We start from the raw sequence: 11,874 nt of genomic DNA, 5'->3' as shown, positions 1-11,874 counted from the left end.
ATAAATGCCATTATCTGACATCCCTAATATATATATATATATATATATATATATATATATATATATATATATATATATATATATATATATATATATATATATATATATATATACATGTGTATGTGTGTGTATATATATATACACATATATATATACATACACAGTGTGTGTATATATATATATATATATACATATATATATATATATATATATATATATATATATATATACACACACACGTGTGTATATATATATATATATATATATATATATATATATATACACACACACGTGTGTGTGTGTGTGTGTGTATATATATATATATACATACATGCATACATGTATGTGTCTATATATATATATATATATATATATATATATAAAAATATATATATATATATCGGCAAAAATGCCATTATCGGACATCCCTAATATATATATATATATATATATATATATATATATATATAGTACATACACTCACACACACATTAATATTCTAGGGTGTACCCTGCCTTCTGCACGAATGCAGCTGGGATAGGTTCCAGCCCCCCGTGAACCCGAGGGACAACCGGTAAAAAAATGGATGGATGGATATGATTTGTTTTTTTCTTATTTTAATCATAACACTTTTGAAGCAATCATGGAGCAGGGGTACAAAAACCTGCAATTAAGTGATGAAAACAATATTTTTGACATGCCTTCATCCACACTGTATATGCAGGGTAATGGGCTCCAGTTCTGGAGATGAGGTCTCACCAGGAGGGGACGCCATATTAAGAAAAAGGGGGATAAGTTGATTGGCAACACTAAATTGGCCCTAGTGTGTGGATGTGAGTGTGAATGTTGTCTGTCTATCTGTGTTGGCCCTGCGATGAGGTGGCGACTTGTCCAGGGTGTACCCCGCCTTCCGCCCGATTGTAGCTGAGATAGGCTCCAGCGCCCCCCCGCGACCCCAAAGGGAATAAGCGGTATAAAATGGATGGATGGGATGGGTGTGTTCCATGTACAATTAGTTTTCTCGCGATTACTCAAAAATTCAATGATATAATGGGAAATGACTGCCAGATTAATTTTTAGGAGCAAAAAAAATACATAAAGAGAACTTGTTAGTGAAATGTTGGTCATCAGAATTCAAATATTTATTGACCAAGAACATTTTGGATACATTGTACTTAGTACTTTTACTTGACTATTTTTGTGATGAACAAACAATTTTTCACTTAAATTCGTTTGCTACATTTATTTACAGTTTACTGTTTGCAAAGAGAAATAGTTTTGATTCATTAGGGAGATTTCTTTCAGCTGGCGTGGTCACGTGATTGGGTTGCACCAATCAACGCAAGGTAAAACGTGACGTCACGTCAAGACGAGGCAACACAACTTGTCAATGTTTACTTCGATGGAAAAAGAACATTAATGTCATCTGTGTCAGTCCAAATGTTGACATTTCAGCATGAAAAAATTCCACTTCCAACCAGAGGAAACATGATGTGGTGAGTTGGACATATTTTGTTAGGTTTTACCAGCAAACTATTGAGTATTAAACTCTGCTTCTCAGCAACCCGGCATCAATAATGTTCTTAAAACGCCACTAAACATTTCATAAACACAGTTATGTCTATTAATAGTCTAAATGAGTCTTATACAATCATCAACATACTCACATCGTCAAAGACTAGAGCACCCATTGAAGGTAGCCGAGAGAACAAGTTGCCGCACATTAACGCAAGTCAAAAAAGAAGCGGAAAAGACGCTGTCAAGAAATGCTTCAAAATAAAAGTCTCTGGAAAACATATATAAACATGGAGAATTATTCACATTAGCCCTGTTATAACCTCATAAGTGACTGTAAAAGATGCATCTTTTGTGGTGCATGTTGTTGTAGTGTTTCTCTCTCGCTTTGTCTCTCACATGCACGTTGTGCAAGTGCCATTAAATTAGCTAGTAGAAAAATTAGAAGTTGATTGATTGATTGAGACTTTTATTGGTAGGTTGCACAGTACAGTACATATTCCGTACAATTGACCACTAAATGGTAACACCCGAATAAGTTTTTCAACTTGTTTAAGTCGGGGTCCAAACTTACTCACCAGTTACTCAGTACTTGACTATTTTTTTCGCTGAATACTTACTCAAGTAACTATTTGGATGACTACTTTTGACTTGAGTGATCTTACTCTAAAACAGTGTTTCTTAACAATAGGGCCCATCGTAGGCCGCGAGCAACCCCGAGAGCAGTGGTCCCCAACCACCGGGCCAGGGCCCGGTACCGGTCCGTGGATCGATTGGTACTGGGCCGCACAAGAAATAAAATAAAAATAAGTCAATTTTTATTTTTTATTTTTTATTTTTTTAATTAAATCAACATAAAAAACACAAGATACACTTACAATTAGTGCACCAACCCAAAAAACATCCCTCCCCCATTTACACTCATTCACACTCATTCACGAAAAAAAGGGTTGTTTCTTTCGGTTATTAATATTTCTGGTTCCTACATTATATATCAATATAGATCAATACAGTCTGCAGGGATACAGTCCGTAAGCACACATGATTGTATTTTTTTATGTGTGTGTGTGTGTGTGTGTGTGTGTGTTACGGACAACAAAGCCCTGTCTGTTATTTCACTTTACCTTTTTCTGTGTTGATTGAGCTGTGTTGAAGCAGGACATTATGTTAAATGAAGAGTTTCTGTCTCTGATAGTTGATATAATAATGTAAGTGCATCATTAAGCCTACATGAACTCCATGGTGTTCAGGGATGAATAGTCTCTCCTATTACTATTGTACCATTTTTTTCAGCTATAGTTACATTAATCATTAGTATTGTAGCAGCCTAGTTTTGAATGGCAGGGTCCCTGCTATCACATGTTGATAAAAATATAACATTTACATAATAAAAATCAACTACAGGCTTTCCAAATGCTGTAATAAATTAAGCATGATGAGTTGACTTGAAACTGTTTAATGTTGCACTTTTTATATGTAGAAGAAAAGTTTTGTCATTTTATTTAATCTGAGCAACAACTTGAGGCAGTTGAATGTTGATTAACATGGGCAGAATTATTATAGTGTTCCCAATGTTAAAAGGATAAAGCCATTGTTTACAAATTTGGTAAATCAATAGCCAAAAAATGTATATTTTGTTGTTTTCTTACTGTACCAAAAATGAACCGAACCGTGATCTCTAAACCGAGGTACGTACTGAACCGAAATTTTTGTGTACCGTTACATCCCTACTATTTATGTTGAAAAAAACATTCTTACATTTTACATTAAGGTTCTGGGAACTAAACTGCCAGTATTTTACCGAAAAATAACTGGTACCATTTTAAAATGGTAAATAAACAGTGGGTCCTTCTTTTTTTTTTTACCATCTACTGTAATATAATGTTTAAAAAAGTTGTAGATTTGACATTAAAAAAAAAAATGGTGACCAGAATTTTATTGTGAGCTATACAGATTTCTTTTTTTTTACAGTGTATGTAAAAAAATATATTTAGTAATAAAATGCATGGGCAAATCCATAAATTATTCACTGTTTAAAGAGGCCCTCTGGTGGCAGCCATGCCTGCGATGTGGCCTTCGATGTAAACAAGTTCGACACCCCTTCCCTAGAGGGCCGCCAAAAATATCTCTCAGCTTTGGTTTGTTTGGGCCACAGTGGTACTTGGCTGTAATACACTTTTCAACCACTTGTGGCAGTAATGACAATATCGAACAAACCGAACAAGTCTGGAGCTAAAGTCATTGAGAAGTTTCTTAAGAACAAAAATTATGACTAAAGTGGTGAACCTGTATTGTCATATGCACTCTAATTTTATTTACAGTACAGTCAAACAAATGTATCACTGATTTAGTTACACTTTATTTTAGCACTGTGTATTTTGAGTCTCTTCTTTTACAGTATATTTGATTTGTATTAATGTTTGTAATCAGCCTGACCTAGGTCTTAATCATAATCTTTGTGATTGACACATGCTTTCTCAATTGTAAGTAGGTTAGTTACAATTATTGAATATGAATAAAATCAAGAGTACGATTACTAGTTCAGTGTTAATATTTGAGTGGACCCCGGGCCCTTCAATAGTGGAAAAGTTGGGCCCGAGGTAAAAAAGCTTAAGAACCTCTGCTCTAAAGTAATAATAACTGGGATTTATATAGCGCTTTTCTAAGTACCCAAAGTCGCTTTACATGTAGAACCCATCATTCATTCACACCTGGTGGTGGTAAGCTACTTTCATAGCCACAGCTGCCCTGGGGTAGACTGACGGAAGCGTGGCTACAATTTGCGCCAACGGCCCCTCCGACCACCACCAAAGTAACCTAACAGTGAATTGTAGATGTGCACCAGTTAGGAAAGTCTCCGGAAGACATTTTTAAGCAAGTGCAGATTTTCAAGGAAACATTTTTTAGATATGTCACTGCAGTTTTTGTGTGGAGAAAAGGTCAAAAAAAAAAAAAAAAAAAAGAAATATTTGAATTGTAACCTTGGGAATCTTCCTTAATGTGACTTGTGAAGAAAGTGTAAACCAAAGAAACCATACCTGAGAATTAAGATATAATATTAGCTGTACTGTTACACCTACAGGGCAATGTGACCATGGTCCTAGCCAGCTTGCTAAACTTTCCTCTACATCACTTCCTCCATAAAACAGGCACGTGTTGTGTTGGGCTGACATTTAACGCAAAAAAGTGTGAAACTATAAGTACAAAAAAATACAAATCATTCAGTTACCGATCAAAATAATCTGTATCAAAACAGAGCAATGTATGACATTTCATACTGTATAAGTAGCATCAAAGTAGCAATAGAGAGGAAAAACACTCCACTGTAAAAAAAAAAAAGTAACTTCTCATCACAATCAAAAAAATGTTTTGGTAGCAAGCCTTAATCTCTTTAATACGAGCAAGCACAAAATGACTCCCAGCAGGACACAAAATGAATGAATAAAGCATTTGTACTCAGAGACATGTTTTGCACCGTCTAATTTGCAAAAAGTATCGTATCAGACTGGTATCTCTGATACCAGTCTGATACGGAAAATCTGTAGGCCATAACCACAACACCAGGGGGAGCTCCACAAACCATGTTAAACCCAGATTTTGATCTAACAAAGGTCTTAACTCATTCTCCTTCTATGCCACATCAATATGGAATGCACTCCCAACAGAGCAATCGGATTTGACAAAACCTCATCGAGCTGGATGCAATCTTACTTGGAGGGAGGGAACAGGTGGTAGAGGTGAGCTCAGTGAGCTGTGGAGTCCCCCAAGGCAGTATATTGGGGCCTTTACTGTTCCTAGTATACATAAACGCATACTTGCCAACCCTCCCGGATTTTCCGGGAGACTCCCGAAATTCAGCGCCTCTCCCGAAAACCTCCCGGGACAAATTTTCTCCCGAAAATCTCCCGAAATTCAGGCACACAATATAAACAAGCATACCTGCCCAATCACGTTGTAACTGTAGAATGATCGAGGGCGAGTTCTTGGTTTCTTATGTGGGTTTATTGTTAGGCAGTTTCAATAACGTCCTCCCAGCGCAGCAACAACACACAACAACAGCATTTCGTCTACCATAAAGCAGTTCGTCTGGCGTAAACAGCAATGTTGTGACACTCTTAAACAGGACAATACTGCCATCTAGTGCATTTGATGAAAGCACTTTTTGCGTGCAACAAAGCAATGCATCATCAGTGAAGGCGTTCAGCATGGTTAGAAAAATAGTGACAAATAGAACAAGGATGGACAATTCAACCCTTAACCCAACAATGAGTAGATGAGTGTTATGTGTGTGTATATGTGTAAATAAATGAACACTGAAATTCAAGTATTTATTTTATTTATATATATATAAAATACTTAACTTGGTGAATCCTAGCTGTAAATATACTCCTCCCCTCTTAACCACGCCCCGCCCCCAACCTTGCCCCCCGCCCCCCACCTCCCGAAATCGGAGGTCTCAAGGTTGGCAAGTATGCATAAACGACATGTCATCAGCATGCGACTGTGAATTGTTCTTGTTTGAGGATGACCCGGCCCTGCTGGTATCAGACAGGGACAAGTCACAGGTGGAGAAAATCCTCAGTGCTGAACTCTGTAGATCTTGCACCTGGCTCGCTGACAACAAGCTATCCATACACTTGGGTAAAACGGAATCCACCCTGTTTGGGTCCCACATAAACCTTAAGAAAGTCAATGACTTCACTATTAAAGTGGGTGACATTGTTATCACCAGGAAGGATGAGGTCACCTACCTAGGTTCCATTCTAGAGGCTAATCTTTGCTGTGATACAATGGCAACCAAGGTAATCAAAAAGGTCAACCAACGAACGAGATTTCTCTATAGAATCTCCTCTCTGGTCAACAAAAGCACCATGAAGATTCTGGTGGAAACTCTCGTTCAACCCTTTTTCGCATACTTGCCAACCTTGAGACCTCCGATTTCGGGAGGTGGGGGCGTGGTCGGGGGTGGGGCAGGGCGTGGTTGAGGGCGTGGTTAAGAGGGGAGGAGTATATTGACAGCTAGAATTCACCAAGTCAAGTATTTCATGCATATATATATATATATATATATATATATGTATATATATATATATATATATCTACATCCTGAAAATATGCAAACAAAACTGTGTTTAGATAATTGATACTTCAAACTTGCATAAATAAATATTAAGGAATATAACATAACTTGGCTTCTGAGAGCTTCAAAATGTAATGAATAAAATGCTAAAGTTGTTGATAAACAAGCTATTATTTTAATAATTAAATATGGTCATTTTAAATGAATTATTATGATAATTTAAAATTAATTATTTCAAATATGTTTATTTTAATGTATAATTCTAATGCCTGGATGTAATGAGTCAGAAAAAATACAAATAAAAATACAATTAATTTTGATGTTTTTAGCAAAATATAGTAAAAATGTATTTAGTTTTTTTTTTGTTTTTTTTTAATTAATAAATATATTTATTTGTAGGTAAGATAAACATAATAATACAATTTATCTCTAGTCTGGATGATTTATTTCTTGTCACCCTGTTGTCCTCCCGTCGTGAAAAAAGGCTGTCCTCACTCAGGTCTGCATGGAGCTGGAGGGGGCGTGGCCTCCAGCTCCGGCTGAAAATCGGGAGATTTTCGGGAGAATATTTGTCCCGGGAGGTTTTCGGGAGAGGCGCTGAATTTTGGGAGTCTCCCGGAAAATTCGGGAGGGTTGGCAAGTATGCTTTTTCGATTACGCATGCACCTCCTGGTGCCCTAGCACCTCCAAAACCCTCAAATCTAGACTCCAAACGTCCCAGAACAAGCTAGTCAGATTACTTCTAGACCTCCACCCCAGATCACACCTCACTCCTACCCACTTCTCCAAAGTGGGCCGGCTCAGGGTGGAGGACAGAGTAAAACAACTTGCACTGAGCCTAGTCTATAAAATCCGCTACACCTCCCTGATACCGAAGTACATGTCTAACTACTTCCTTAACGTAAATGACCGCCATAACCACAACACCGGGGGGAGCTCCACCAACCACGTTAAACCCTTGACTAACACCCTCCCCCCACCACATCCCACCTCCCCGGATTATAAATAATCAAATGTATATACTGGTTCTTATGCTTTCTGAACTCACTATGTTCACTGCTCGCTGTACATATCCTACCAAGTCAGTCCTACACTGTTTCAATGTCCATTTTTCTGATGATGCAATTGTTGATGACTGAAGTATGCTGATATGTCAACCAAACCTACCCCCCCCCCCCCCCCCCCCCCCCTCCACATCCAACCCCCCGGATTGTAAATAATGTAAATAATTCAATGTATAAACTCTGATAATTAACTTGTGTGATGACTGTATTATGCTGATAGTATATAGTTGTACCATGAATTGATGAACGTGGACCCCGACTTAAACAAGTTGAAAAACTAATTGGGGTGTTACCATTTAGTGGTCAATTGTACGGAATATGTACTGTACTGTGCAACCTACCAATAAAAAGTTTCAATCAATCACTACTTCCTGTTGCTGCTTATTGGCTGGTCACTAACACAAGTGGAAACAGTGACCCCTAGAGGCCGGGAAGAACAGAAAATGACAGTTCCAATACATGAACAAAAAAATAATAATAAAAGAAAGTAACCACAAAAAAGACAAAAGGTTGAAAGCATTAGAACAATTTCCTCGTAGTAGCCTGGGGTCAGAAATGGATGTAAGTGATGTTGCTAAATGGCACCGGTGGATACAGTCTAATTACAGCAGGAGACTATGGAGGTTCATGTGGCATTAGCCGTGACATTTTGACCAGACGTCTTGTTGATCCTGCGTCGCCCTTTTCAAAAGGTGGGAATCCTTCAAAGGGACAATGGGACCACCATCGTCGCCTCGGTCTCTAAATAGGCCGTCTCCTTCTCCCCTTTGTGCTAATTGATTGATCCTCCTGCATGATTGCCAAAGCCCCGCTGAGCCCAAATTCATTTCCTATCTCGCCACTCCTTCCAGGGGTCAAGTGGTCATCGGACGGTGCGGAACGTTCCCGGCGCCTGCTTTGAAGTCGACACCTGTATCCATGGACACCGATCAAGTGCTTGGGTTCCTTTTGAGGTCAGAGCAAGTTTAAAGTGTCAAACAAATGTACACCTTGGATTTTATTACAAACCCCGTTTCCATATGATTTGGGAAATTGTGTTAGATGTAAATATAAATGGAATACAATGATTTGCAAATCCTTTTGAACCCATATTCAAGTGAATGCACTACAAAGACAAGATATTTGATGTTCAAACTCATAAACTTAATTTCTTTTTTTTTTGCAAATAATAATTAACTTGGAATTTCATGGCTGCAACATGTGCCAAAGTAGTTGGGAAAGGGCATGTTCACCACTGTGTTACATGGCCTTTCCTTTTAACAATACTCAGTAAACGTTTGGGAACTGTGGAGACACATTTTTTAAGCTTCCATCCATCCATTTTTCTACCGCTTATTCCCTTTGGGGTCGCGGTGGGCGCTGGAGCCTATCTCAGCTACAGGGTGGAATTCTTTCCCATTCTGGCTTGATGTACAGCTTAAGTTGTTCAACAGTCCGGGGGTCTCCGTTGTGGTATTTTAGGCTTCATAATGCGCCACACATTTTCAATGGGACACAGGTCTGGACTACAGGCAGGCCAGTCTAGTACCCGCACTCTTTTACTATGAAGCCAAGTTGATGTAACACGTGGCTTGGCATTGTCTTGCTGAAATAAGCAGGGGCGTCCATGGTAACGTTGCTTGGATGGCAACATATGTTGCACCAAAACCTGTATGTACCTTTCAGCATTAATGGTGCCTTCACAGATGTGTAAGTTACCCATGTCTTGGGCACTAATACACCTCCATACCATCACAGATGCTGGCTTTTCAACTTTGCGCCTATAACAATCCGGATGGTTCTTTTCCTCTTTGGTCCGGAGGACACGACGTCCACAGTTTCCAAAAACAATTTGAAATGTGGACTCGTCAGACCACAGAACACTTTTCCACTTTGTATCAGTCCATCTTAGATGAGCTCAGGCCCAGCGAAGCCGACGGCATTTCTGGGTGTTGTTGATAAATGGTTTTCACCTTGCATAGGAGAGTTTTAACTTGCACTTACAGATGTAGCGACCAACTGTAGTTACTGACAGTGGGTTTCTGAAGTGTTCCTGAGCCCATGTGGTGATATCCTTTACACACTGATGTTGCTTGTTGATGCAGTACAGCCTGAGGGATCGAAGGTCACGGGCTTAGCTGCTTACGTGCAGTGATTTCTCCAGATTCTCTGAACCCTTTGATGATATTACGGACCATAGATGGTGAAATCCCTAAATTCCTTGCAATAGCTGGTTGAGAAAGGTTTTTCTTAAACTGTTCAACAATTTGCTCACGCATTTGTTGACAAAGTGGTGACCCTCGCCCCATCCTTGTTTGTGAATGACTGAGCATTTAATGGAATCTACTTTTATACACAATCATGGCGCCCACCTGTTTCCAATTTGCCTGTTCACCTGTGGGATGTTCCAAATAAGTGTTTGATGAGCATTCCTCAACTTTATCAGTATTTATTGCCACCTTTCCCAACTTCTTTGTCACGTGTTGCTGGCATCAAATTCTAAAGTTAATGATGATTTGCAAAAAAAAAGAAGTTTTGAACATCAAATATGTTGTCTTTGTAGCATATTCAATTGAATATGGGTTGAAAATTATTTGCAAATCATTGTATTCCGTTTATATTTACATCTAACACAAGTTCCCAACTCATATGGAAACGGGGTTTGTATATTAGTTTAGTACGGGGGTCAGCAACCCGTGGCTCCAGAGCCATATGCGACTCTTTAGCGGCGTCCTGGTGGCTCCATGGAGCTTTTTCAAAAATTTATGGAAATGGGAAAAAAAATGGGGTGAAAAATATATTTTTTGTTGTATCATAGTTTCCGTAGGAGGAAAAACACAACACAAACCTTCCTAATTGTTAGAAAGCCCACTGTTTGATATGTTTGTGTTTATGCTTCACTGATGAGAGTATTTGGCGAGCGGCGTTTTGTCCTACTAATTTCAGTGGCCCTTGAACTCACCGTTGTGTGGACTGTGACTCAACAGTTTGTTTAAATGTACAACTTCCTCCGACGCTGCCACAGAAAGACGTGTTTCATGCCACTCCTTTTTTTTGGTCTCATTTTGTCCACCAAACGTTTTAGACTGTGCGTGAATGCACACAGGTGAGCTTTGTTGATATAATTGACTTGTTATGGAGTGCTAATCAGGCATATTTACATCATGTGTTGCCATCATTATAACACTTATATAAGTCTTTTAATTTTTTGCGGCTCCAGACAGATTACTTTTTTGTATTTTTGGTCCAATACGGCCCTTTCAACATTTTGGGTTGCCGACCCCTGGTTTAGTAGTTTTAACACTTCTAAAGGAAAAAATACACTTTAAAAAAAACCCACATCTTTTACTTTTCTGCGCTTTCTAAATAGTGAAAAACTGCTAGCGTGAGGCAGTTAACAATGCAGGTAATGGGGATTCACTATTTTAAGTATATAGCCCTCTAAAAAAACACTCCAACACTGTTTTTATACCGTATTTTCTGTTCTTTAGAGCCCACTGGTATTTAAAGCATACCCACTAGATGGTAGAAGAAAATAATATTTTTACATATACTAGCCACACCAGACTATAAGCGGGTACAAATAGTGTGTAAATGTCTACTGTCGTTGGCACTGACAGGAGGACTGCTCTTTTGCATTTCAACAGTTGTTTTTCTCACTACGATAGGGCGGAACCATTAACCAGCCCAGGCACACTTTCCTGGTGTTGGGGTATACATTTTTTGGGTTTTGGCGTCAGCCGCTAGACGAGATCTGACCAATCTAAGTCTATTAGCATGAACTAATGACGCCTACTTGGATGAGAGGCAACAGGTTCTTCTAAGACAAACTAAACAGTCTAGATGCAATCGATTGAATTCCCTGAGAATACAATGGCCTGGATCAGGGGTGTCCAAACTACGGCCCGCAGGTCAAATGCAGCGCGCAGACATCATGAGTTTAATAAGGAATCGTACCCACAGAGAGATTGCATCCATTTTGATAGTCTGACAATTGGGCAGGGTCCTTGAGGGTGCATGGGAGTTTGCCCAACCAGTCTACATGTGCTTTGTGGACTTGGAAAAGGCATTCGACCGTGTCCCCCGGGAAGTCCTGTGGGGAGTGCTCGGAGAGTATGGGGTATCGGACTGTCTGATTGTGGTGGTCCACTCTCTGTATGATCAGTGTCAGAGCTTGGTCCGCATTGCCAGCAGTAAGTCGGACCCGTTTCCAGTGAGGGTTGGACTGCCCTTTGT

At 39.1% G+C, this 11,874-nt stretch overlaps 1 protein-coding gene across 3 annotated transcripts in view; it reads left to right on the top strand.

The window, feature by feature from the left end:
- The first annotated feature begins 1,358 nt into the window (after nucleotides 1–1,358).
- Nucleotides 1,359–11,874, top strand: part of gpr146 (G protein-coupled receptor 146) — a 106,536-nt gene continuing 96,020 nt past the window's right edge. For 2 of the 3 annotated variants that reach the window (XR_012051154.1, XM_061981994.2), the window contains exons 1-2: nucleotides 1,368–1,496; nucleotides 8,511–8,612. The gene's annotated coding sequence lies outside the window, so the exon portion shown is untranslated. Of the gene's footprint in view, nucleotides 1,497–8,510; nucleotides 8,613–11,874 lie in introns of all 3 variants that reach the window. The other variant, XM_061981995.2, reaches the window with a different exon arrangement.

This window comes from Nerophis lumbriciformis, linkage group LG24, assembly GCF_033978685.3.
Source record: "Nerophis lumbriciformis linkage group LG24, RoL_Nlum_v2.1, whole genome shotgun sequence".
NCBI lineage: Eukaryota > Metazoa > Chordata > Actinopteri > Syngnathiformes > Syngnathidae > Nerophis > Nerophis lumbriciformis.
This window is presented reverse-complemented; position numbering and strand designations above follow the sequence as displayed.